At 43.0% G+C, this 26,884-nt stretch overlaps 1 pseudogene; it reads left to right on the top strand.

Annotated features, from left to right (window-relative positions):
* The first annotated feature begins 24,338 nt into the window (after window positions 1-24,338).
* On the top strand, window positions 24,339-25,254 carry LOC119524483 (annotated as a pseudogene).
* Window positions 25,255-26,884: the final 1,630 nt, after the last annotated feature.

Here is a 26,884-nt window from a genome sequence, read left to right as displayed (position 1 = left end):
CTTTTTGAGAAATTCCTTTGAGGTGCAGAAACTTCTAAGCTTGAGGAGTTCCCATTTATCTATTTTCTCTTTTGTTGCTTGTGCTTTGGGTGTAAAGTCTAGGAAGTGGCCTCCTAATACAAGGTCTTGAAGATGTTTTCCTACATTATCTTCTAGGAGTTTTATGGTACTTTCTTTTATATTGAGATCTTTGGTCCATTTTGAGTTAATTTTTGTGTAGGGGGTGAGGTAGGGGTCCTCTTTCATTCTTTTGGATATGGATATCCAACTCTCCCAGCCCCATTTGTTGAAAAGACCGTTATGGCTCAGTTCGGTGACTTTGGGGGCCTTATCAAAGATCAGTCGGCCATAGATCTGAGGGTCTATCTCTGAATTCTCAATTCGATTCCATTGATCTATATGTCTATCTTTGTGCCAGTACCATGCTGTTTTGGCAACTGTGGCTTTATAATAAGCTTCAAAGTCAGGGAGTGTAAGTCCTCCCACTTCGTTTTTCTTTTTTAGAGTGTCTTTAGCCATTCGAGGCATCTTCCCTTTCCAAATAAATTTGATAACTAGCTTTTCCAAGTCTGCAAAGTAGGTTGTTGGAATTTTGATTGGGATTGCATTGAATCTGTAGATGAGTTTGGGTAGAATTGACATCTTAATGACATTTAGCCTTCCTATCCATGAACATGGAATATTTTTCCATCTTTTAAGGTCCCCTTCTATTTCTTTTAGTAGAGTTATGTAGTTTTCTTTGTATAGGTCTTTTACATCTTTGGTTAAGTTTATTCCTAGGTACTTGATTTTTTTAGTTGCTATTGAAAATGGTATCTTTTTCTTGAGTGTCTCTTCAGTTTGTTCATTTCTAGCATATAGAAACATTACTGACTTATGTGCATTAACCTTGTATCCCGCTACTTTGCTAAATTTGTTTATTAGCTCTAGTAGGTGTATCATTGATTTCTCAGGGTTTTCTAGATATAAGATCATATCATCTGCAAACAATGACAGTTTTACTTCTTCTTTTCCAATTTGGATGCCTTTTATTTCTTTGTCTTGCCGGATTGCCCTGGCTAGCACTTCCAGCACAATGTTGAATAACAGTGGTGACAGCGGGCATCCTTGTCTTGTTCCTGATCTTAGAGGGAAGGCTTTCAGTCTCTCACCATTGAGTACTATGCTGGCTGTGGGTTTTTCATATATGCTCTTTATCATGTTGAGGAAGTTTCCTTCAATTCCTACCTTTTGAAGTGTTTTTATCAAAAAGCGATGTTGGATTTTGTCAAATGCTTTTTCAGCATCTATTGAGATGATCAATTGATTTTTCCCTTTCGAGTTTTTAATGTGTTGTAATACATTGATTGTTTTTCTTATGTTGAACCATCCTTGCATGCCTGGAATGAACCCCACTTGGTCATGGTGTATGATTTTTTTAATGTGTCTTTGGATTCGATTTGAAAGTATTTTGTTGAGGATTTTTGCATCTATATTCATTAGGGAGATTGGCCGGTAGTTTTCCTTTTTTGTAGCATCTTTGCCTGGTTTTGGTATTAGATTGATGTTAGCTTCATAAAATGAGTTAGGTAGTGTTCCATTTTTTTCAATGTTTTGAAAGAGTTTGAGTAAGATTGGTGTCAGTTCTTTCTGGAAAGTTTGGTAGAATTCCCCTGTGAAGCCATCTGGCCCTGGGCATTTATTTGTGGGAAGATTTTTGATGACTGATTGGATCTCTTTGCTTGTGATGGGTTGGTTGAGGTCTTCTATTTCTTCTCTGGTCAGACTAGGTTGTTCATATGTTTCCAGGAAATTGTCCATTTCCTCTATATTATCCAGTTTGTTGCCATACAGTTGTTCATAGTATCCTCTTATAATTTTTTTTATTTCTTCAGGATCTGCAGTTATGTCACCTTTTTCATTCATTATTTTGTTTATATGGGTCTTCTCTCTTTTTGATTTTGTCAGTCTAGCTAGGGGCTTGTCAATCTTGTTGATCTTCTCAAAGAACCAACTTTTGGTGATATTTATCCTCTCTATTGTTTTTTTGTTCTCTATGTCATTTATTTCTGCTTTAATCCTTGTTATTTCTTTTCTTCTACTTGGTTTAGGATTAGTTTGCTGTTCATTTTCTAGCTTCTTCAGTTGATCCATTAGTTCTTTGATTTTGGCTCTTTCTTCCTTTTTAATATATGCGTTTAGTGCTATAAATTTCCCCCTTAGCACTGCTTTTGCTGCATCCCATAGGTTTTGGTATGTTGTGTTCTCATTTTCATTCGTCTCTATATATTTAGCAATTTCTCTTGCTATTTCTTCTTTAAACCACTGATTGTTTAGGAATGTGTTGTTTAACCTCCAGGTATTTGTGAATTTTCTAAGTCTCTGATGGTTATTGGCTTCTAATTGTATTCCATTGTGGTCAGGGAATGTGCTTTGAATAATTTCAATCTTTTTAAATTTATTGAGGCTTGTTTTATGTCCCAGCATATGAGCTATTCTGGAGAAAGTTCCGTGAGCACTAGAAAAGTATGTGTATCCTGGTGATTTGGGATGTAATGTCCTGTATATGTCTGTTAAATCTAATTCATTTATCAGATTGTTTAGGTTTTCAATTTCCTTATTGGTCTTCTGTCTGGTTGATCTATCTATAGGAGAGAGTGATGTGTTGAAGTCTCCCACAATTATTGTGGAAACATCAATTGCTTCCTTTAGTTTTGCCAGTGTTTCTCTCATGTATTTTGTGGCACCTTGATTGGGTGCATAGACATTTACGATTGTTATTTCTTCTTGCTGAATTGCCCCTTTTATTAGTATGTAGTGGCCTTCTTTGTCTCTCAAAACATCCCTGCATTTGAAGTCTATTTTATCTGAGATTAATATTGCTACACCTGCTTTCTTTTGGCTGTAGCTTGCATGAAATATTTTTTTCCATCCTTTCACTTTCAATTTCTTTGTGTCCCTGTGTCTAAGATGAGTCTCTTGTATGCAACATATTGATGGTTCATTTTTTTTGATCCATTCTGCTAATCTATATCTTTTAATTGGGGAGTTTAATCCATTTTCATTCAACGTTAAAACCGTGAAGGCATTTCTTGAATCGGCCATCTTATCCTTTGGTTTATGTTTGCCATATTTTTCCCTCTCTCTATTAATATCCTTTATTGTACCCATACCAAATCTCTTTAGTACTGAACCTTTCTCCAAGTCTCTCTGTCCTGTCTTTGTTTCTCTGTCTGTAGGGCTCCCTTTAGTATCTCCAGTAGGGCAGGTCTCTTGTTAGCAAATTCTCTCAGCATTTCTTTGTCTGTGAAAAGTTTAAGCTCTCCCTCAAATTTGAAGGAGAGCTTTGCTGGATAAAGTATTCTTGGCTGGAAATTCCTCTCACTCAGAATTTTAAATATGTCGTGCCACTGCCTTCTTGCCTCCATGGTGGCTGCTGAGTAGTCACTACTTAGTCTTATGCTGTTTCCTTTGTATGTGGTGAATTGCTTTTCTCTTGCTGCTTTCAGAACTTGCTCCTTCTCTTCTATGTTTGACAGTGTGATCAGTATATGTCTCGGAGAGGGTTTTTTTGGATTTATTCTATTTGGAGTTCGCTGAGCATTTATGATTTGTGTATTTATGTTGTTTAGAAGATTTGGGAAGTTTTCCCCAACAATTTCTTTGAATACTCTTCCTAGACCTTTACCCTTTTCTTCCCCTTCTGGGACACCAATGAGTCTTATATTCGGACATTTCATATTATCTATCATATCCCTGAGGTCCATTTCGATTTTTTCAATTTTTTTCCCCATTCTTTCTTTTATGCTTTCATTTTCCATTCTGTCATCTTCCAGGTCACTGATTCGTTGTTCAACTTCCTCTAGTCTTGTACTATGAGTGTCCAGAATCTTTTTGATTTGGTCAACAGTTTCTTTAATTTCCATAAGATCATCCATTTTTTTATTTAGTCTTGCAATGTCTTCTTTATGCTCTTCTAGGGTCTTCTTGATTTCCTTCATATCCCGTACTATGGTCTCATTGTTCATCTTTAGTTCTTTGAGTAGCTGCTCTAGGTGCTGTGTCTCTTCTGGTCTTTTGATTTGGGTGCTTGGGCTTGGGTTATCCATATTGTCTGGTTTTTTCATATGCTTTATAATTTTCTGTTGTTTTTGGCCTCGTGGCATTTGCTGAACTTGATAGGGTTCTTTTAGGGTTTGTAGACCTATTGAAGTCCTTATCTCTAATTTATCAGATCTACAGCTTCGTGGAGTACACTTTCTCTAACTAACCAGCAGGTGGCGTCCACGAGCCACCTGTTCTCCAGAAGCCAGTTCTCCCCTGCTTAGCCTTTTTGGTGAGTGGGGGAGTGAGTCTTGTGGGGCCCAATTGGTGTACCAAGCTTGCGTGTGTAGTTGGTGTTGCCTGCCCTGTATGTGGGGCGTGTTTCTGGGCAGTCGGGGAGGGGGGGTGGCCCTAACAATCAAATCTCCCTGATGATCCTAGAGTTTTAAAGCTGCTGCAATAGTCTAATCCTTCAGTTCAGTCCTGCCACAGTTTGTCTCTGCCACTGACCCACAAGTCTTTGGTATTGGCGTATGGCTCCTGAGACTTGCAAGTGGGCCCCTCTTCCAGGCTGTGCACCCCGGGTCCTCTGTTGAGGGATGACTGTGCTATGTCACAGGTGAGTGCCGTCCCCCCAGGGCAGTTCTGGGCTGCTGTGCTGTGTAGGCAGGCTCCCAGTCTGCTCAAATGATGGCTGAATGGGGCTTTGTTAATTCACACTGCTCCACCTTCCCAGTTCTGGGACATTCAGCTGAGGTTGCAGGGAAGGCTAATGTCCACGCCCAGTTTTGTGGTGTGTGCCTGTTATTTGAAGCACTTCCGTCACACTGGGTTGTCTGGGGCAGCTCTGGGCTATGGGGCTGGCGATGGGCAGGAGTGTTTCCTGTCCACCAGGATGGTGGCTGTGAGCGGACACCCCCCTTTTCTTGGGAAGTTGTGTTGTTTAGTGAATTTTCTCAGACACTGGATTATTGCCTTTTGTCTCAGAGCTCTCTTAGTTCAGCTCTTGACTTGACGTGCCCAAATTGCAATTCTTTGAAGCTTTCTGTATTGGGCTTCTTAGAGTAATTGTTTTAGAAAAAGAAAAAAGGATTTAAAAAAAAAAAAAAAAAAAAAAACGGCCCACCTCAGAGATCTAATGGGTTATTGAATTGCTAATAGACAAAGCACCCAGGGCCATTAAGGAAAGGTCCACAGGGCAGAGAGATCAGCTTTGCTTCAGGATTTGCATATGCGCCTCAAGGCCTGAGCTCCGCCCTTCCCCTTTCTGTGTTCACCAGAACTCCAAAAATCCTCTGCTTTTATTTTGGAGTTTTTCGTGTTGTTTTTTTTCTATGCCTGTCTCCTCTCTGCTGGGCTGGCTGCTCTCAGAGTCTCTGGTGTCTGGTCTCAGCCTATCTATGGTTGGTGTTTGAATCAGTAGAATGAGTTTCCGATAAGAGCAGCCACTGCAGTTCTCCCTTCTCCTTCCCGGAGCTGACAGCCCCTCCTCTTCGGGACTGAGCCTGGCAGGGAGGGGCGCGGGTCCCCTGGCCGCAAAAACTTACAGATTTCGCTGATCTCAGCAGTTCCACGTTTTCATGAGTGTTGTATGAAGTATGCCCAAAGACAGATTGCTCTGTGGTGTCCAGTCCACGCAGTTCCTGGCTTTTTACCTACTTTCCTGGAGGAGTAACTAAAACTTACAGCTCACCAGTCTGCCATCTTGCCCCGCCTCCACATGGCATTTTTAACCCCTGTGTCTACCTGTGTCCAAATTTCCCCTTCTTGTAAGGATGCCAGTCATATTGGGGTAATGACCCACCCTCCTCCATTATGACCTCATCTTAAATTAGCTAACTCCATCTGCAATGACTCAATTTCTAAATAAGTTCAAAGTCATAGGCACCAGAGGTCAGGACTTGAACATATCTTTTTTTTTTTGGGGGGGGGGGCACAATTCAACCATAGTAACAGATGAGGTGTCAGCCAGGAGAGAAAGAAGGAGGCAAGTGAGGGCATCTGAGAAAGCTAAAAGTTTCTATCCCACCACATACATTAACTTTAGGGACAGGAAACAAAATAGGAGAAACTGAATAAAGATGATCAGAGTTGAATGCTGCCCCTACTTCTAGGAGCCTATTTGAAGAATTTTAGTGAAATTTTAATTGCCAGGAGGTCCAAAAAGAGCTTTGGAGATAGATGAGTGAGGACTTTAGAAACAAGTCTTGCCTCATAAGAGCTATGTCCCCGAGTCGCTTCTAATTCTTCGTCTGTGAATCCAGGAGAATACTCCCTATTTCCTGGGCCTTAAAGAGAATTAAATAAAATAAGGTCCATAGATTGGCACACAGTAATGCTTAATAAGTGGAAGATTTCTTCCTTTCCCTTCTTATTTTATCCAACATTCCTGATATGACATAAAGGTGAGAGATTCCAAGGAGGAGTTTAAAACCTTTAAAATCTCATGGATATGTAAATTTCAGGAAAAAAAGTAGGATGACTATAAAGCAGTTCCTAGCTACCACATATGAATTTTAAATGAAGTTTAATTTTAGAACAATTTTCCAAACATATTCTTAGCTTTTGTCACTCAACAAATATTAGTGAGGCATCTATATGTCAGGCATATATAGATTTCCAGGCTATGCTTTTGGTGGATTTGCATCATTGGAGGTAGACATTCTCAAAATATGACGTTGCAAGTAGAACATCATTTTGATAATGGTGAAATGTTAGACCATATCTATTGGCCTCTTTGCAGCTCAGAAAATGGGGCTGGGGATTTCTATGTGGCCCCCTGTTCTAGTTTGCTAATGTTGGTGGAATGCAAAACACCAGAGATGGATTGGCTTTTATAAAAGGGGGTGTATTTGGTTACACAGTTACAGTCTTAAGGCCATAAAGCATTCAAGGTAACACATCAGCAATCAGGTACCTTCACTGGAGGATGGCCAATGATGTCCGGAAAACCTCCGTTAGCTGGGAAGGCACGTGGCTGGCGTCTGCTCCAAAGTTCTGGTTTCAAAATGGCTTTCTCCCAGCATGTTCCTCTCTAGGCTGCAGTTCCTCAAAAATGTCACTCTCAGTTGCTCTTGGGGCGTTTGTCCTCTCTTAGCTTCTCCGGAGCAGAAATCTGCTTTCAACGGCCATCTTCAAACTGTCTCTCATCTGCAGCTGCTCTCTCAGCTTCTGTGCATTCTTCAAAGTGTCCCTCTTGGCTGTAGCAAGCTCACTCCTTCTGTCTGAGCTTATATAGTGCGCCAGTTAACTAATCAAGGCCCATGCTGAAAGGGCGGGGCCACTCCTCCATGGAAATTATCCAATCAGAGTTATCACCCACAGTTGGGTGGGGCACAGTTCCATGGAAATAACCTAATCCAAACATTCCAACTTAATCCCCACTAATATGTCTGCCCCCACAAGATTGCATCAAAGAACATGGCTTTTTCTGGGGGACATAATATAAACAAACCAGTACACTCCCTTAGAGGGGCTACATGGTAACTGCTGTAACTGAGATGATGGCTCTAGCTGCATGGATATACTTGTTTCCGTCATTCTGTGCCTTCCTGCAGGCTGCTCCCACTCACTGGATTTCCCTCCTCTCCTACTCATCCTCCAAAAATATCCCCCAAATAGCCTTCTATGACCTTTCTCCACTGCTCCCCAGTCTCATTCAGACACTCACCCTCCACCTCCTCCACCCTAGCTCCTCTAACACTGTATTACAATTGCTAGTTATCTGGTCCATATTTCTACATTGGATGAAGGACTCCTTGCAGACAGAATCATGTTTAGTCATCTGGCTCATTCCAGGGCATAACACACAATCAATGGAGGAAGGGAAGGAGTGGAACAGGGAAAAAAGGCCAGATGGAGGAAACCAAATGCATTAATATAATATATAAACACATAATTTGTATATATAAATATATAACTGTTAATATATAAATAGATATATAACTGAGCTCATATACAAAGGAATAGATATTCTATAAAGTTACATATGAGTATATCGAGCATGAATTCAGATAAAGTAATTTTGCAAAATTGTTCTGATTTTAACCTTTCAGTTTCAACATCTCAAATAGCTGGGCAAAGAATCATAGTTATTTGTTCTTGCCAAAGTAACTGAAACAGAGAGAGAAAAAGTTACTTCATTGATTTTCTTATTAGTCACAACTCATAAATGCACAGAAACCCAACTCAAATAGATGTAAGCGAATTTATCGCCCCTGGTATTTGGAAGTCCAGGGAGTACATTAGCTTCAGGAATAGCTGGATCTGGGGGCTCTCTCCACTTCTCAGCTCTGGATTGGCTTCATTTTCAAATGTCTTTGGCAGATTCAGATTTACCTCATTCATACTTCTAGAAGCACCAATGAACAACAGAGAGCTTCTCTTTCCCAACAGCTCCAATAAAAGTCTCAGAAATGAACTGCTTTGTCTTGGGCCACATGCCCATCTCTGAACCAATCACTATGGACCAGGGGATGACTTTGGTGGTCCCCAGAACTTGGAGGAGAGTCAGAGCTGCCTAAGCACCATGGGTTAAGAATGGGAGAGATGTGGCTTTCCACAGGACATGAATGTGCCAGAACAGAGAATGGATGCTAGACAGCAGAACACAGTGTGTCCAGTGCAAAGTGGTGACTAAGGCTATGTTAGAAGTGATGGCTTTCCATGAGACAGAACTTTAGCAGTCCTCCTGGTTGGGGTTGGGAGAGAGGGGAATTAGAATAGGATTAATCCAGCCTGAGTCCGGGCAGTACCAGTGGGGATGGAAGGCAGAGAGGAAGACAAAAGATAACCAGGAGTGGGATAGGGAGGCTGGAAGAGATGTGGTAGTGACCAGGCTGTGATGGATAAAGAAGGAGGCAAGTAAGATGGCCTCATGACATCTGAACTGGACAAGACCCCTGAAGTCCAGTGCTTGGAGAGTGCCTCTCACACATGGGGCACCTCTGCAAAAGCCAACCGTTTCCATTAATTCCATTAAAATCCTGCAATCCTGCATTTCCTAGTTTAAGGAAACTTCCTTATTCTTTTTTTTTCATGCTAAAAAAGACTCATCTTTGGAATCTAGCTTCTAACCAACAAATCAACTTAATGTTGTTGTTTTATTCTCCTCATCGAATAGGAAAAATAGCATGGGATTCACAGTCCAACAGACCTTATCAAATCCCTGATCTGCCACTTGTCAGTTGTGTGAACATGAAGAAGTTGTTCCCTCTCTGAACCTCAGTGTCCTCAGCCATCAAATGGGCGTTTATCAGAACTAACTCCCAAGATGATTAGACATGTCAGCTGTCAGCAGAGTACCTGGCACACAACAAGGGCTCAATTCCCATTAGTTGCTGTGGCTGTTATTTATGGTGTTGTAAAGTTTTATAGGTTTAAAACAACCCAGTAATGAGTTCTTCATAGCACGCTCGTAACTAAATCCAGCCAGACAGCTTCCCAGGTGTCTGCAGCATGTGAAATTTTTCATTATAGAGCAAACACTTTCCCTTGTGCTCTCTCTGAGGATCAACATTAAACCAGTGATTTTTCTTCCCCTCCCCATCATTAGGCTCTGCTCAGGATTCCCAGAGGGGAGCAGAATTTAGAGAATTCATTTTTAATCCTCTGAGCCACACAAGGAAAGGCTGCTTTATCAAAATATGGAGTAACAGAAGAGCAGGAGCAGGAGGGAAAGCGAGTTTTGCTGGGTTTGAACTTGAGCTGTGGTCTGCAGATTCAGTGACTGGTCTGGTTTTCTCATCATGTGGACCCACCATCTACCAAACGAGCTCCCAATGCATTCATTTATTTATTCATTTGGTTATTCATCTCCCAGCATTTCTTGATCACGCTCCACCAGTTAAATAAGCCCCGCCCCTTGCCCTAAATTGCTCATAATCTACAGCAGGGCTCCACGAATTGTTTCAATAAAGAGCCAGTTCATAAATATTTTATGCTTTGCAGAGCATATGGTCTCTGCTGTGACTAGAGAATGCCGCCTTTGTAGGGAAAGCAGCCAGAGGCAATAGGTTAAGGAATTGTGGCCATGTCCAACAAAACTGCACAGAGGGGCTGGACTTTTCTCACCCCTGATCTAGTGGAGGGAGGGTCACAAGCAAACACATACATGTTCGTTCATTGTCTCAAGTACAGAGTTTGGTACAAGAGGTAGCAGTGAAGAAAAAGCTGTGCAATCATCCCCGGGAGGGATGGTGGCTTGCACTGGGGTCTGGGCAGTGAACCGTGAGAGGTGATCCATTCTGGAATACACCTCAGAGCCATGGAGATTTATTGAAGGATTGGATGTGGGGGTGAGAAGACGATGGAGGACCCCTAGGTTTCTGGCCTGAGCAATTGGGTGATGTCACTTCCTGAGGCTGCCCCAAGAGAAAGAGTCTCTCAGTCTGTGTTTCTCAACCTTTTTTTTTTTTTTAATTCTCACCCCTCCGCCCAGACGCCCTTTTAGATACTATGATGCTAATTGCCTGTCCATAAGATTTTAAAACCATTGGTGATTTGGCTTTCTAGGCTGCTCAAGTAAATACCATGCAATGGGTTGGCTTAAACAATGGGAATTAATTTGCTCATAGTTTTGAGGCTGGGAAAAAGTCCAAATCAAGGGATCATCAAGGTGATGCTTTCTTCCTGCAGACTGTGGCTTTTGGGGGTTGGCTGCCCATAGTCCTGGGCTCCTCTGTCTCATGGCAAGGCAAGTGGCAGCCTATCCTGGCTTCTCTGTTCTCTTCCAGGTTCCACTGATGTTCAGTTTTCTCTTCCCATAGCTCTTCTCTCTGTGTGTCTGAATTTCACTCCACTTATAAAGGACTCCAGTAATAGGATTAAGACCCATCCTGATTGACGTGGGGCCACACCGTAACTGAAGTGACTGCATCAAAACTCCTGCTGACAGTGGGTTCACACCCACAGGAAGTTTAAGTACATGTTTTTCTGGGGAACATACAGCTCCAAACCACCAGAGGTACTATATATTTTAATATATATGCTTATGTACTGTATGTATATTTGTGCGTTAGACATAAAAAGAGTAAGATTTTCCCTCCTCCCAAGAATGCCTCCATTAAGAATGCATGATCTTAACATGACCACAGACATAGGGGACTGGTGGTTTGATGGGTTGGGCCCTCTACCACAGGTTTTACCCTTGGGAAGACGGTTGCTGCAAAGGAGAGGCTACGCCTCCCTATGGTTGTGCCTAAGAGCCTCCTCCCGAATGCCTCTTTGTTGCTCAAATGTGGCCCTCTCTCTCTAGCTAAGCCAACTTGAAAGGTGAAATCACTGCCCTCCCCCCTACGTGGGATCAGACACCCAGGGGAGTGAATCTCCCTGGCAATGTGGAATATGACTCCCGGGGAGGAATGTAGACCTGGCATCGTGGGACGCAGAACATCTTCTTGACCAAAAGGGGGATGTGAAAGGAAATGAAATAAGCTTCAGTGGCAGAGAGATTCCAAAAGGAGCCGAGAGGTCACTCTGGTGGGCACTCTTATGCACACTTTAGACAACCCTTTTTAGGTTCTAAAGAATTGGGGTAGCTGGTGGTGGATACCTGAAACTATCAAACTACAACCCAGAACCCATGAATCTCGAAGACAGTTGTATAAAAATGTAGCTTATGAGGGGTGACAATGGGATTGGGAAAGCCATAAGGACCACACTCCACTTTGTCTAGTTTATGGATGGATGAGTAGAAAAATAGGGGAAGGAAACAAACAGACAAAGGTACCCAGTGTTCTTTTTTACTTCAATTGCTCTTTTTCACTCTAATTATTATTCTTGTTATTTTTGTGTGTGTGCTAATGAAGGTGTCAGGGATTGATTTGGGTGATGAATGTACCACTATGTAATGGTACTGTAAACAATTGAAAGTACGATTTGTTTTGTATGACTGCGTGGTATGTGAATATATCTCAATAAAATGAAGATTAAAAAAAAAAAAGAATGCATGATCTGCCCAGGGGTCTAAATCTCCCTGGCAATGAGGGAAATGACTCCCAGGAATGAACCTGGACCCAGCAGCGTGGGATTGAGAAAGCCTTCTTGACCAAAAGGGGGAAAAGAAATGAAACAAAATAAAGCTCCAGTGGCTGAGAGATCTCAAATAGAGTTGAGCAGCCAATCTGGAGGTTATTATATAGATATTCCCTTTTAGTTTCTAGAATAGCTAGAAGGAAATACCAAAATCTGTTGAACAGTAATCCAGAAGATTTGATTCTTGATGATAATGGTATAACTATATAACTTTTATCATGTGACCGTGTGATAGTGGAAACCTGGTTACTGACACTCCCTTTAACCAGTGTTTGGGCAGATGAGTAATAAAATAAAGATGAAAAATATATAAATAATAGGGGGGATAAGGGATATGGGATGTTTGGGGTGTTCTTTTTTTTTAATTTCTTTTTATTTTTTTTTCTTTATTTTGGAGTAATGAAAATGCTTGAAAATTGATTGTGGTAATGAATGCACAACTGTATGATGATACTGTGAGCCACTGATTGTATACTTTGGATGGATTATATGATGGGTGAGTATATCTCAATAAAATTACATTTAAAAAAGTAAAGAATGCATGGTCTGGCCCTACAAGAGGGGAGAGGCTGTCTCCCTACCTTTGTAAGACCTGTCTCAGAGCCCTGGCCTCCTGTGAGAACTTCCTCTTCCCTAATAATGACAGCTGGGATCACCCACCTTTGTGCTGTTTTATTGAGTCTTCTCATAAGCCCTAAGCTGTTAGAATTATTCCCATTTTTGAGTTGAGGAAATCAAGGTTCATGGAGACTAACAATTTGTCCAAGATCCCTGTGCCTTTGGGCTCCCAGGTTTGATGTACTTCTCTCTACAGTGCTGTCTCTCTGGACAGTGTCAGGAAGTGTTCGTTTGCTAATGCTACCATCATGGAAAACACCAGAAATGGATTGGCTTTTATAAAGGGGGTTTATTTGGTTACAAATTTACAATCCGAGGGCTATGAAAATGTCCAAATGAAGGCATCAACATGAGTATACCTTCACCGAAGGAAGGCCAATGGTGTCTGGGAAACCTCTGTTAGCTGGGAAGGCACATGGCTGGTGTCTCCTGATCCCGGGTTGTGTTCCAGTGCCTGTGCATTCTTCAGAATATTGCTCTTGGGGTGTTTTGTCTTCTCTTAGCTTCTCTGGAGTAAACTTTGGGCTAGCATTTCCAAAACATCAGTAAAAGTCTGCTTTCAATGACAATCTTCAAAATGTCTCTCTCAGCTGCTCTGAGCTCCTTCTATTTGTGAGCTCTGTTATAGGGCTCCAGTGATTAAATCAAGACCCACCCTGAATGGGCGGGGTCCATATCTCCATGGAAATAATTCAAGAAAATGTTTCACCCACAGTTGATTGAGTCACATCTCCATGGAAACAATCAAAAGATTCCAACCTAATCAATACTAATACATCTGCCCCCACAAGATTGGATTAAAAGAACATGGTGTAACTTGAAAGGTGAAATCACTGCCCTCCCCCCTACGTGGGATCAGACACCCAGGGAAGTGAATCTCCCTGGCAACGTGGAATATGACTCCCGGGGAGGAATGTAGACCCGGCATCGTGGGATGGAGAACATCTTCTTGACCAAAAGGGGGATGTGAAAGGAAATGAAATAAGCTTCAGTGGCAGAGAGATTCCAAAACGAGCCGAGAGATCACTCTGGTGGGCACTCTTACGCACACTTTAGACAACCTTTTTTAGGTTCTAAAGAATTGGGGTAGCTGGTGGTGGATACCTGAAACTATTAAACTACAACCCAGAACCCATGAATCTCGAAGACAGTTGTATAAAAATGTAGCTTATGAGGGGTGACAATGGGATTGGGAAAGCCATAAGGACCAAACTCCACTTTGTCTAGTTTATGGATGGATGTGTAGAAAAGTAGGGGAAGGAAACAAACAGACAAAGGTACCCAGTGTTCTTTTTTACTTCAATTGCTCTTTTTCACTCTAATTATTATTCTTGTTATTTTTGTGTGTGTGCTAATGAAGGTGTCAGGGATTGATTTAGGCGATGAATGTACAACTATGTAATGGTACTGTAAACAATCGAAAGTACAATTTGTTTTGTATGACTGCGTGGTATGTGAATATATCTCAATAAAATGAAGATTTAAAAAAAAAAAAAAAAAAAAAAAAAATAAAATGGTGTTTGGGGGGACATAATATACCCAAACTGTCACAGGGAGTATTGGGGATTGAATTGTGTCCCCCAAAAGACATGTTGAAGTCCTAAACCCTGGTCCTGGAGGTGTGAACCCATTTATAAATAGGACCTTTGAAGATGTTATTATTAGTTAAGGTGTGTCCAAGCTGACTGAAATCCTTATATGCAAAGGAAATGGACACAGAGAGAAGCAAGAGGGAGGAGCAAAACGCCAGAAGTCAACAGAACCTGGAAGAGAAAGCAGAGTACATCACCATGTGCAGAAAACCCAAGGAACCTAAGGCTTACCAACCAGCCAGAATGCTACCTATCCTGGGAGGAAGCAAGCCTTCCAACTGATGAATTCTGTTGTTAAGCCAATCTATTGCGTAGCATTTTTCATAGCAGCCTGGAAATTAAGACAAGCAGTCTAGGGGTTATTATCTCAACTAAGTTCAGAGGTAGGACATCTCAAGATTTGTTAGTTTGTTCAGCAGCTTAATGTCCATCATCTTTTATGGACTCAGGTGTTTTCTGTCTTTCCCTCTGTTATCTTCAGCATGAGGGCCAGGTCTCCCCTCCTTGGAGGCAGCCACAGTTAATAGTATGACTTTCTCTCCTAGCCACATGCAGAGGCAGCAAAGTAGCAAGTCACTATTGTGTAAAACTTTGTAAGAGCAAAGAAAGCTTTTCCCGAATCCTACTCCCCACCCCCCAAATCCCCAGCCCACTTCTCAGAGGTTAAAAAAAAAAAAATTGTATCTCATGTCCTTGTCCAAAGCAACGCTTGGCAAGAAGAATGGAATTAGCATGCTTGGTAAACTGGTGATTCTCAAAGTGTGGTCCCTGAATCAGCAGCATCAGTATCACCTAGGAACTTTTGAAACTGTACCCCAGGTCTACTGGATCAGAAACCCTGACGGCAGGTTTCAGCAATCTGTGTTTTAATGAGCTCTCCTGGTGATTCTGATGCACACAGAAGTTTAAGAACCACTGGCTTAGACTAATAAACATGCTGGCCTTGTGGAGAAGCGGTCCCAGTGAAGCCTCCTGCACTCTCGCCACTTGGCATGACAGAGATGAGTGTGTTTCAAGTAGACCCATGAAAGTAACTGGGCTCAAGCCATCTTGTCAGAGACAAGACGGCATGAAACTCTGGAAAGAGGACCCATACTCAAAGAAAGACCTTGGCTTCACATTGAAAGATTAGGAACTAAATATATATTGATACACTATAAAGCAGAATAGAATGTTTAAGATAAATTTGTTTGTTTCAGTGTCTTCAAAACAAGACCACTTCCTATTACTTTAAATAAGGAAAGAAACTTGAACCCCACTCTCAGTATCTGAAGACGTAGAGCATCTAAATGACATGATTCAGAAATTTGACTCAATTGCCACATATTGAACACTGCACCCAATCATGGAAAAATATATTCTTTTTAGATAGATGGATCATTTACCAAAACTGACCATACGCTAGACCAAAAAGCAAATCTCCACAAATCTCAAAGGACTGAAATTACACCAAATGTGTTCTCTGACCACAGTGGAATCAAGCTAGCAATCAATAACAAAATGACTTGTAACCATAAAACGTTTGGAACTTAAGCAGCATGCTTCTAAGTAACCCATTGGTCAAAGATGAAATTGAAAACAGAAATTAGAAATTATATTGAGCTGAATGATAATTAAATATTACATTGTGGTGGCCACAGCTAGAACTATGCTTAGAGGGAAGTGTATTTATTTAAATGCATATATTTCTTAAAATTTTTTAATTAGAGAAGTTGTAGGTTTACAGAAAAATCATGTTAAAAATATAGTGTTCCCATTTGCTTAGTGTGTTTCCTTTGTTACAACTGATGAAAGAATATTAAAATTGTACTATTAACTATAATCCTTAGCTTATATTAGGGTGTATTTTTCCCATGTGCTATTATTAACACCTTGCATTAGTGTGGTGCATTTGTTGTAATTCATGAAAGAACATTTTTGTAATTGTACTATTAACTATAGCCCATCATTTACACTAGGGTTCACTATGTTGTACAGTCCTATATTTTAACCTTTAATTTTTATTCTAGTAACATACATATGACCTAAAATATCACCTTTTAACCACATTCACATATATTAATACAGTGCCATTAATTACACTCACAATATTGTGCTACCATCACCACTAACCATTTCCAAAACTTTAAAATCAACCTAAATAGAAATCTTGTACTAATTAAGCATTAAATCCCCATTCCCCACCCCCAACCTAGCCCCTGGTAACATTCCAAATCTACAATGCATATATTTTAATGCATTTAAGTGCATGTATTTTAATATGCATATATTTAAACATATGTTTAACATATAATATTTAAATGCATATATTTAAACATAAACATATTTAAGGTGGAAAAATCAATGATCTAAGAATCCATCACAAGAAGTTAGAAAAAGAAGAGCATATTAAACCCAAGTGAAGTAGAAGAAAGGAAATTATAAAGAGTAGAAATTAAATAAGATGGAAGTTTAAATTAAGTTTTATATGGAAAGGACCTGGCACATAGTAAACCCTCAGTGAATGGTGGCCTTCTACTTCTTTTTGGTGGGAATGATGCTAGCATTTGCCGATTCAGTACAATGTTGGTTTTGGGGCTGAGAAAAATGTTCTGGTTTGCTAATGCCGCCATTAGGCAAAATACCAGAAATGGATTGGCTTTTATAAAAGGGCTTTTTTGGTTACAAATTTGCAGTCTGAAGGCCATAAAAGTGTCCAAGCTATGGCATCAGCAATAGGGTACCTCCACTAAAGGATGGCTGTTGGCATCTGGGAAACCTCTGTTAGCTGGGAAGGCACATGGCCGGCATCTGCTGATCCCAGGTTGTGTTCCAGCTCCTCTCTCAGCTCCTGTGCATTCTTGATTCTTTCTCCCAGGTCCTTTCCAAAGGCTTATGTGGCAGCATTCTAGCAAAAGTCTATTTTCAACAGCCATCTCCAAAATGCCTGTCTCAGCTGCTCTCCAAAATGTCACTCTCAGCTGCTCTGAGCTCCTTCCATCTGTGAACTATTTTATAGGACTCCAGTGATTTAACACCCACCCTGAATGGGTGAGGTAACACCTCCATGGAAATTATTTAATCAAAGGTCTTACCCACAGTTGATTGAGTCATATCTCCATAGAAACACTCAAAGGATTCCAACCTAATCAACATTAACACGTCTGCCTCCACAAGACTGCATTAAAGAATGTGGCATTTTGGGAGATATAATACATCCAAACTGGTACAATAACTACATTTTATCAAGTTAAGGAAGAATCAGTCAATTTCTGGTTTATTAATCTGTCGAATTGTGCCGAGTGCCTTGTCAGCACTCATAGAGGTAATTGGGATTTTTCTCTTTAGATCATTACTGTGATAATTTATCTTAATCCATTTCCTAATATTGAATCATCCTTAAGTTCATGACATAAAACCCACTTGGTCTCACCATGTTCTTATGTTTTCTTTGATTTGAGGGATCATTTTTTAAGTCTCACTTTTAATGTGGTGATGCATTCTGGTTTCTAATACTTGATTTAGAATTTCGTATTGATATCCATAAGTGACATTGGTCTGTAGTTTTTGTCTCAATCTTTATCAAGTTATTAACATTCTCACTAGGTAAAAAAATGGAAAATATGTTTTTTTCTTTGCTCTACATCAGCTTAAATAAAATTAGAATTATTAGCTATTTTCAACACTTTGTTTTGAAGAATTGCAGACTTACAAAAAAGTTATACAGACTAGTACAAAAATTACCATGTACCCAAATTCCCTATATATATAATTTATCTGATCCCTTTGAAAGTAAGTTATAAATATGATGTCTCTTTAACCATAGATACATCAGTGTGTATTTTCTAAACACAAGGACACACTTTTATAGCACCACAGTACGATGATCAAAATCAGGAAATTAACATCGATACAGTACTATTTGTGAGCAGCCACCTTCCGGATTTGGCCTAGTAGACAAGCTGCAGCCTGCCCTTGAGTTCCCCCCGCCCATCGAGTGGTGCCAAGATGGCGCCCACATCCTGCTTCCGGCTTCTGATGTATGTAACCACCCGCTGTATTCACCAATCATGCTTGTGTGCGTGGCGTTAGCCCATTGGATACACGCAAGGTTTATAAGAAAGTTCCCGGGCAAAGCTCGGGGAGACAGCCCACAAGGAGCCGTACCTGACGGCCGCATCGAGGTTGTTCTCCCCCGAGGTGTCTCGCCCCGGGTGGAACCTGTAAAGATGATGATTGCCTAGTCCCATTAAAAGTTTATCTGCTTTACCACCGCGAGTCCTGAGTGATCACAAGTGCTCCGGGTAAGACGTTGTCCGCACCCTCTCTCCCCTTATCTCTCTGGTCCCCATCGCCGGCCGACCGAGGACTCGAGGCGGGGCGGAGAAGCGCCGGACAAGTGGTGGCCCGTACGGGGAACTTCGAACCCGCAACCTCATTTGCGTTCCCCTCGCCCCGACGGAGACGTGCTCCCGGGATCCGTGGTTTGACCTCCGCGACTGATCACCGCGAGAAGGTAAGCACCCCCTTTCCATACGAGGACTAGGGCCCGTGGGCGTTCAGGTAGCCCCGGGGACTCGGAAGAGCTCTCCGAGTGATTACAAGACAGTGCCGGCTGCAAGCATGGGGCAGTCCGGGAGTTCACCCCTACTAATCCCCTTAAAGACCCTTTTGAAACAGTGGGGTATCTCAGTTAAGAGAAGCTCTCTCCAGCGATTTTTTGATGATGTGGCCACTTTTGCCCCCTGGTTTCCTTGTTCTGGCAGCCTTAATCTGCCCTCTTGGATGAAACTTGGTCGTGATATAGACCGAGCGCGCCAAACGGGTGTCTGTTTGGACCCGATTCTAGTCCTTATATGGGAGACTGTTCGTGCAGTACTTGAGTTAGAATCAGCCACAGGCCTAACTACGCCTACCGCCTTGTTGCAGGCGCGACATGCACTCCAAGAGGCTCAGTCTGTTTCATCTGCGGAGGGCTCCCATAAGGGCAAGCCGCCGGAGTCGAGTGCTAGTTCTGATAATTCTGACTCAGAATCTGAGAGTGAGGCAGATGAAGGGCCGGAAGCGCCTCCGCTGATTGACCTAGAGGGGCCTCCTGTCTCACCCACGCGGCCCTCCGCCCCACCAGCAACGGCTGCTGCGCCTCAGAGGATGCACCTGCATCCGGTGGATGGTTTCAGCGGTTCCGTAAAGGGCCCTTATAGAGGGCTCCCTCTGGCGGACATGCCGAGTACATACCCTAACCTTCCCGCGCAATGCCCAGAATCCCCACCCGACTACGCGGACCCTCCGCACCCTTCACCCAATAGGAGGCATTTTTGGAGGTGGAGCCCTTTTACCACATTCAGACCTTTTGGCGTTCTTGGCGGCTACCGACCGCTGCTCAATGAACCCGAACCAGCCTCCGAGATGTTCCCAGTCATTATCAATCAGCAAGCTCGTAATCATGAACCCTATGATTACAAGCTCTTGAAGGAGCTGAGGCAAGCCGTCCATCAGTACGGCCCTAACGCCCCTTACACCCTGAATATGGTTGAAAACCTCTCCGCCCTAAATCATACACCTGCAGATATCCTTCAGCTGGCTCGCTCTTGCTTGCCTCCTGGCAGGTTTATCGATTGGAAGGCGTGGTTTGAGGAGTTAGCTGAGGAACAAGCCGCAAGAAACGCTGTGGCAAGGCACGGCGGGTGGAATGCGGATATGCTTTTAGGGAAAGGTGCTCACGCCCAGAATCAGACAGGATACCCCCAGGAGGTTTATGCCCAAATTTTTCGCTGTTTCATAGGGGCTTGGAAAAAATTGACAGGGGAAGGAGAGGCGCAGGCTTCGCTTAGCGGCATACACCAGGGTCCCACAGAACCTTTTGTAGATTTTGTAGCGAAAATGCAGACTGCGGCTGAGAGGATTTTCTCAGATCCAATGGTTGCAGAAACTGTGGTTAAGCAGATGATTTTTGAGCAATGCAATAAGGAGTGCAAGGTTATCCTGGCACAGAATAAGGGAAAGAGCTTGACAGAGTGGGTTCGGCTTTGCAGGGACGCTGGCAGCCCGTTAACTAATGCGGGGCTGGCTGCTATGTTAGCCAGCTCCTTACAAGTAAACACAAAGGACCCCAGAGCTTTAGAGGTAAAGCCAAAAAGATGCTATGGCTGTGGCCAGTCTGGGCATTTTAAGAGAGACTGCCCCAATAAAGATCAACCGCCTGCTGTTCAGCACCTCCGCGGGCCACGTGCAGTCACTAGGCTGTGTGGCCGCTGCCACAAGGGGCCTCACCGCGCCGAGGACTGTAAGTCAGTCTTCAATGCGCAAGGAGTACGCCTTTCTGGTCGTCCTGAGCAAGATTCAAAAAACGGGCAGGGGGGGTCCACCCTTGCGGTGGGCCCCCAAACACACCAACGGACGATGCGGCCCCCATCCAGACCCGCGCATCTCCCGGATCAGCAGGATTGGACCTCCGTGCCACCTCCGGGCTCGTGCTAACCCCAGCTATGGGAGTCCAATTGGTGGGGACCTCTTTCAGGGGGCCCCTTCCAGTAGGAACCGTGGGGCTTATATTAGGGAGAGCATCCATAGCGTTAAGAGGATTAACAATTGTGCCAGGTGTTGTAGACTCAGATTTCACGGGTAATGTCCAGGTTATGGTGCAGTCTCTGCAGGGCACTCTGGTCATTGCAGAGGGCGATAGGTTGGCACAGCTTCTGCTCTTGCCCAGCCTGCATTCAGTCTTTCCAAGCAAGCCAGGACAGAGGGGGAATAAAAGATTTGGGTCCTCCGGAGAAGTTTTTGAGGGTCTTCAGATGTCCCTAGAGTCTCGACCCATGCTGACTCTTAAAGTACAAGGCCGAGCCTTCCTAGGTCTGTTAGATACTGGAGCCGATAGGTCGATTATAAGACAGCAAGATTGGCCCCCCGCTTGGCCAACGAACCAAGCGGAAGACACCATCAGAGGGATCGGCCAAATCTCAGCGCCCATCGTGAGCGCCATTACTCTCCATTGGGAGGATGAGGAAGGGCATCAAGGCAGTTTTCAGCCTTATGTGCTGGCCCTGCCTGTTTCGTTATGGGGAAGAGATATTCTAGCTCAAATGGACGTGACTTTAACCACTGGTTACTCTCCAACTTCTAAACAGTTGCTGAATAGAATGGGATATGTCCCGGGCAGGGGGCTGGGAGCCTCCTTGCAAGGGCGCGTGAAGCCCATTCAGGCTGACTCTAACCCCGGTAGACAAGGCCTGGGTTTTTCCTAGGGGCCACTGAGGGTGCATACCCGCCTACACCTATAAAGTTAACATGGAAAGTTAAGGCTCCAGTCTGGGTACCTCAGTGGCCCTTACCTCAGGAAAAACTTTCAGCATTGCATGCTTTGGTGTCAGATCAGTTGGAGAGGGGGCACATCGTCCCTTCCACGTCACCCTGGAACACCCCTATCTTCGTCATCAAAAAGAAATCAGGTGCGTGGAGGCTTTTACATGATTTGAGGGCCATAAATAGTTGCATGGAGCCTCTAGGACCTGTCCAGATGGGGTTGCCCCTTCTCTCAACTCTGCCGGAGCGGTGGCCTGTTGTTGTCATAGACATTAGAGATTGCTTCTTTTCTATCCCACTTCACCCTGAGGATGCCTCAAAATTTGCTTTAAGACAGACAACGGCCCGGCTTACGTTAGCAAAGCTTTTCAAAAGTTTTGTGATGTTATGGAAGTTAACCTAAAACACGGCATCCCATACAACCCTCAGGGGCAGGGTGTCATCGAGAGAGCGCATAGGACCATTAAAGAACTATTGCAAAAGCAAAAGGAGGGAATAGGTCATGGTCTGTCCCCCAGGGCCCAATTGTCTGCCGCCCTATTTACATACAATTATTTAAATGAAAACGCATCAACCATGACGCCTGCCCTACAACATACCACCCCAGGTCCTCCGCATAGAGGCCTGGTCCGTTGGAGGGATGTTCTGTCGGGGCAATGGAAAGGTCCTGACCCAGTGCTCAGCTGGGCCAGAGGCTCTGTTTGTGTCTTTCCCCAGGAACCAGGACGCCAACCAGTGTGGGTACCGGAGAGATTGGTGAGAACCGTGCAGTCGCCTGAGAACACCAAAGAACTGCAGCCTGACGGGTCGTTAAACCCCCAACGTGACCTGTTGGATCCAGTCCTCAACTCGCGTGATGAGCGGTCAAATGATGTCGACGGTGTCGACCACTCCCCAGCAGACCGGGAAGAGGGCCAGGAATATTGACCTTTTTTCCCTCCTGGTTCTCTTGGCCTAATCTGACCAACTGGGTTCTTCTTGCTGTGGGGTTATTAGTAGGTTTGATCATTGTTAAGAGTTTGCTGGAGCGTTTGTTTCAAAGACAACAGCAATTACGTGTTACCGCCATGATGGCCATGTCCTCTGCCTGTAACCCTCCTGATAACTATAGTCCCTCTGCCCAGCACCCATCCCAACCACTCGAAGCTGGGCATTCGGGGGTAAGGTTCGCAGCTAAGTATATGAAAAAATCTCGTATATAAACATTCGGTACCAGTGGCCCTAATTTTTGTCTCAGGTGGACCTCTTACGCAGAGTCCTAGTTGTGGCCAGACGGGACCCTTGGCGTTTGCACAGAGGCTCCTAGTGACGCCCTCGGCACTGGCTACCTTCTCCTAATCCTCCTGTCCCCCAGTTGCGAGACTGAGTACTGCAAGGAGGGCCACGTGGTTTCCGGCTCACGGGTTCTCCGGTCTCTATATGAAGTGAGCATTCTGGTCGGTGCCAGAGGTCCCACCTTGGTATGGCCGGGACCTAGTCCAGACTCCCCAAAGCACCAAAAAATACGTTGTGGGCCATCTTGGTCCACGGGAGCACATTCATCACTGGAGACACTGGGGCATAAAAAACAAAAAAGGGGGAGATGTGAGCAGCCACCTTCCGGATTTGGCCTAGTAGACAAGCTGCAGCCTGCCCTTGAGTTCCCCCCGCCCATCGAGTGGTGCCAAGATGGCGCCCACATCCTGCTTCCGGCTTCTGATGTATGTAACCACCCGCTGTATTCACCAATCATGCTTGTGTGCGTGGCGTTAGCCCATTGGATACACGCAAGGTTTATAAGAAAGTTCCCGGGCAAAGCTCGGGGAGACAGCCCACAAGGAGCCGTACCTGACGGCCGCATGGAGGTTGTTCTCCCCCGAGGTGTCTCGCCCCGGGTGGAACCTGTAAAGATGATGATTGCCTAGTCCCATTAAAAGTTTATCTGCTTTACCACCGCGAGTCCTGAGTGATCACAAGTGCTCCGGGTAAGACGTTGTCCGCACCCTCTCTCCCCTTATCTCTCTGGTCCCCATCGCCGGCCGACCGAGGACTCGAGGTGGGGCGGAGAAGCGCCGGACAACTATTATCTAATCCACAGACTTAATTCAAATTTTATCATTTGTCCCAACAATGTCTTTCATAGAAAACACTTTTCTTTTCTGACTTAGAATCCAACCCAGCATCACACAGACATTTAGTTGTCCTGACTCTTCAGTCTCTTATTTGGGAACAATTCCCCAGTCTTTCTATGTCTTCCATAATCTTGATATTTTTGAAGAGTGCAGGCTATTTATTTTGTATAAGGTCCCTCAGTTGAAGTTTTTCAGATGTTTCCTCATGACTAGATCTTGGTTACACATTTTTTGTCAGAAATACCAAAAAGTGATGTTATATCATTTTTAGTAAATCCTATCAGAAGGTGCATGACACCCGTTTATCCCATTACTAGTTATCATTTAATTAGGGCAGAGTCAGCCAGATTCTCCACTGGATGGAGTATCTGTTCCTTAATAGTCTATAAAAAGTCCCCTAGAAACTTTATAGCATTTTTTAACGGAGGGGAGGGTAGCTCTTTCAAAACTTCCTTACAATCGGTTTATTTAAACTTGAATCTCGGCGCTGCTAGGTGGGCTGAGGGGACGTCGGCGGCTGTGGAGCTGGGGAAGTTTGGGTGGCCGCTGCCTGCCCTGCGACTCGGCAGGCTCAAGCCTCAAAGACTGGAGTCGGGCGGACCCGCCTACGACGCTGGGTGGCCTGCTGCGGTCGTCTCGCGTCCTCTTGCCTGGTAAAAGTGTTTCAACTTCTAAAATGTCATCTATCAAGCACCTAGTTTATGCAGTTATTCCTTTCTTACGGGAACAAAGTCAAATGGATGCTTATACTTCAGATGAACAAGAAAGCTTGGATGTTGCAATTCAGTGCTTGGAGACGGTTTTTAAGATCACCTGAGAAGATACACACCTAGCAGGTGCACAGCCCTTGACAGAAATATTCACAAATTCCCTCCGTAAGAATGATATTGTGCCCCTCTCAAACTCAGTGGCTGAAGATGTGGGGAAAGCTGACCAATTAAAAGATGAAGGCAATAATCACATGAAAGAGGAAAATTATGATGCTGCAGTGAATTGCTATACACAGGCAATAGAATTGGATCCAATCAATGTGGTTTATTACTGCAACAGGGCTGCTGCTCAGAGTAAATTAGGTAACTATTCAGATGCAATAAAGGATTGTGAAAAAGCAATAGCAATTGATTCAAAATACAGCAAGGCCTATGGGAGAATGGGATTGGCCCTCACTGCAATGAATAAATTTGAAGAAGCAGTTACAAGTTATCAAAAGGCATTGGAGCTTGACCTTGAAAATGATTCCTAATAAGTCAAATCTCAAAATAGCAGAACAGAAGCTAAGAGAGGTATCCAGTCCTACAGGAACTGGATTGAGCTTTGACATGGCCAGCTTGATAAATAATCCAGCCTTCATTAGTATGGCTGCAAGTTTAATGCAGAATCCTCAAGTTCAACAGCTAATGTCAGGAATGATGACAAATGCCATTGGGGGACCTGCTGCTGGAGTTGGGGGCCTCACTGATCTATCCAGCCTCATCCAAGAAGGACAGCAGTTCCCTCAGCAGATACAGCAACAGAATCCTGAACTTATAGAGCAACTGAGAAATCATGTCTGGAGCAGATCATTCAGCAGCAGCACTGAAGAACATTCCTGACTTGACCAGAGACCATAGCTCAGAATGCAAATGGTTTCTGTCTCTGAAATGTTTACCATAGATAATGGCCATAAAAAGCACCATAGCTGATTTTTTAAAATAATGGAGGAAAAACTCTTGTGTCTATTCAAAAAAATAAATCTGTTTAGATAATAGGTTTATTACTGACAGACTTGAACATAACATGACTCCTTTGGAAAGGAATGATAAGTAGGCCTGTTAACTGTAAGTGCCGATATAGCACTGAACAAGATTCCATTTGCAAACCGTTATTATCATATTTGTATATTAGACTTAACGGAGTATATTTATTCAATAGTAGGGCTATCTATTGGTGAGTTCTTGAGCTTCAAATTCCCTCAAGCAAGCATTTTTGAGAGGGGAGATGAACAAAAGGAAAGATTTTCCAAGTTGGTCTAGAAGAAATATACTTGCCAGTAAGCAGCATGTCAAGAGAAGAAAATGTTTCTTCAGATTTAGCTTGGATAGTGCTATCAGTAATGAATGTGTTATCATAGATGCCATTGCCATTTTAATGTTGCTTATTCTGATACATGCCAGGGGATCTTAAGAGCTGGTGAAAAGTAGCATTTGAGCAAGGGATGTTGTTTTGAAAAGAAAAATAGAAGAGGTGAATGTAGAGAGAGTGAAGGTAGGATGCTCAAATTTTCTGCCTAGTTCTCAAGTAATCTTGCCAGCAGTTTGGTATTGATAACATTAGCATGGCAAATTGTGCTAAGTAAATAATAAAATACACTTAGAAATCCTTAATGGTACTGGTTAGATCAGTCATATAACTATTCAATTAAATTGGCACAATTTCACCATTGGTGATCTTCCATGGAAACTCTCAAAATATAGGTCAGGATATACCTATATTTAACTAAACCAATGGCTTGACCCTAAGTTAAAGATTTTCTAAGTGGCATTTAATTGTTTCCACAAACATTAAAAAAAAACTCAGTAATTAATGGATTAGTTAATTAATGGATTTGAAAAAGCATCTATCACTAACATTGCTTGTTCATGTAGTTTTCTGCTCCTATAATTTGGCTTCGCATGCCACTTATGCTTAACCTTAATATGATGCAACTAAAACATAACAGGAGACTTAAAATATTTTATTGTAAATTACATGCCATAAGAGTGGAGAATAGTGGCATTGGGTATTAATGGCATCCTTCTAACTATAGTGATGGATGAGACAGTTCTAATTCCAATTAGACTTTGTTAATCACGAAATTGGTAAAGTGGGGGCTGACATGATTTCACAAGTGTTGAGTGAAAACTGAAATAGAAGGTAATATAAAATATGTCAATAATATTGATGATCAGGGTCTCCCCTCCCCAAAGACCAACTCTTTTCTTTCTTTTCCTTTGTAAGATTAGAACAGAGATTCTATAATTCAGGTAGTTCTGATGTAGGTCCTAGGACTCGAATTTAGAGAAACACTAGATTAGAGTTTCTCCTCCATTAGACCAGGGAGCACCTAAGCCTCTGGGCTCAGGCTACATTGAAGATCTATATAGTTCTGAGCAGAGTAGATGAGAACTTAAATTTTAGGCATTCTGAAATTAAATCTCTGATATTCCATCTAAACCAACTTAATTTTTCATGAAGTCAGCTGCT

The sequence above is a fragment of the Choloepus didactylus genome (genome assembly GCF_015220235.1).
Source record: "Choloepus didactylus isolate mChoDid1 chromosome 11 unlocalized genomic scaffold, mChoDid1.pri SUPER_11_unloc1, whole genome shotgun sequence".
Lineage (NCBI taxonomy): Eukaryota > Metazoa > Chordata > Mammalia > Pilosa > Megalonychidae > Choloepus > Choloepus didactylus.
Note: the sequence above shows the minus strand (reverse complement) of the source record. Positions and strands in the feature narration are given on the sequence as shown.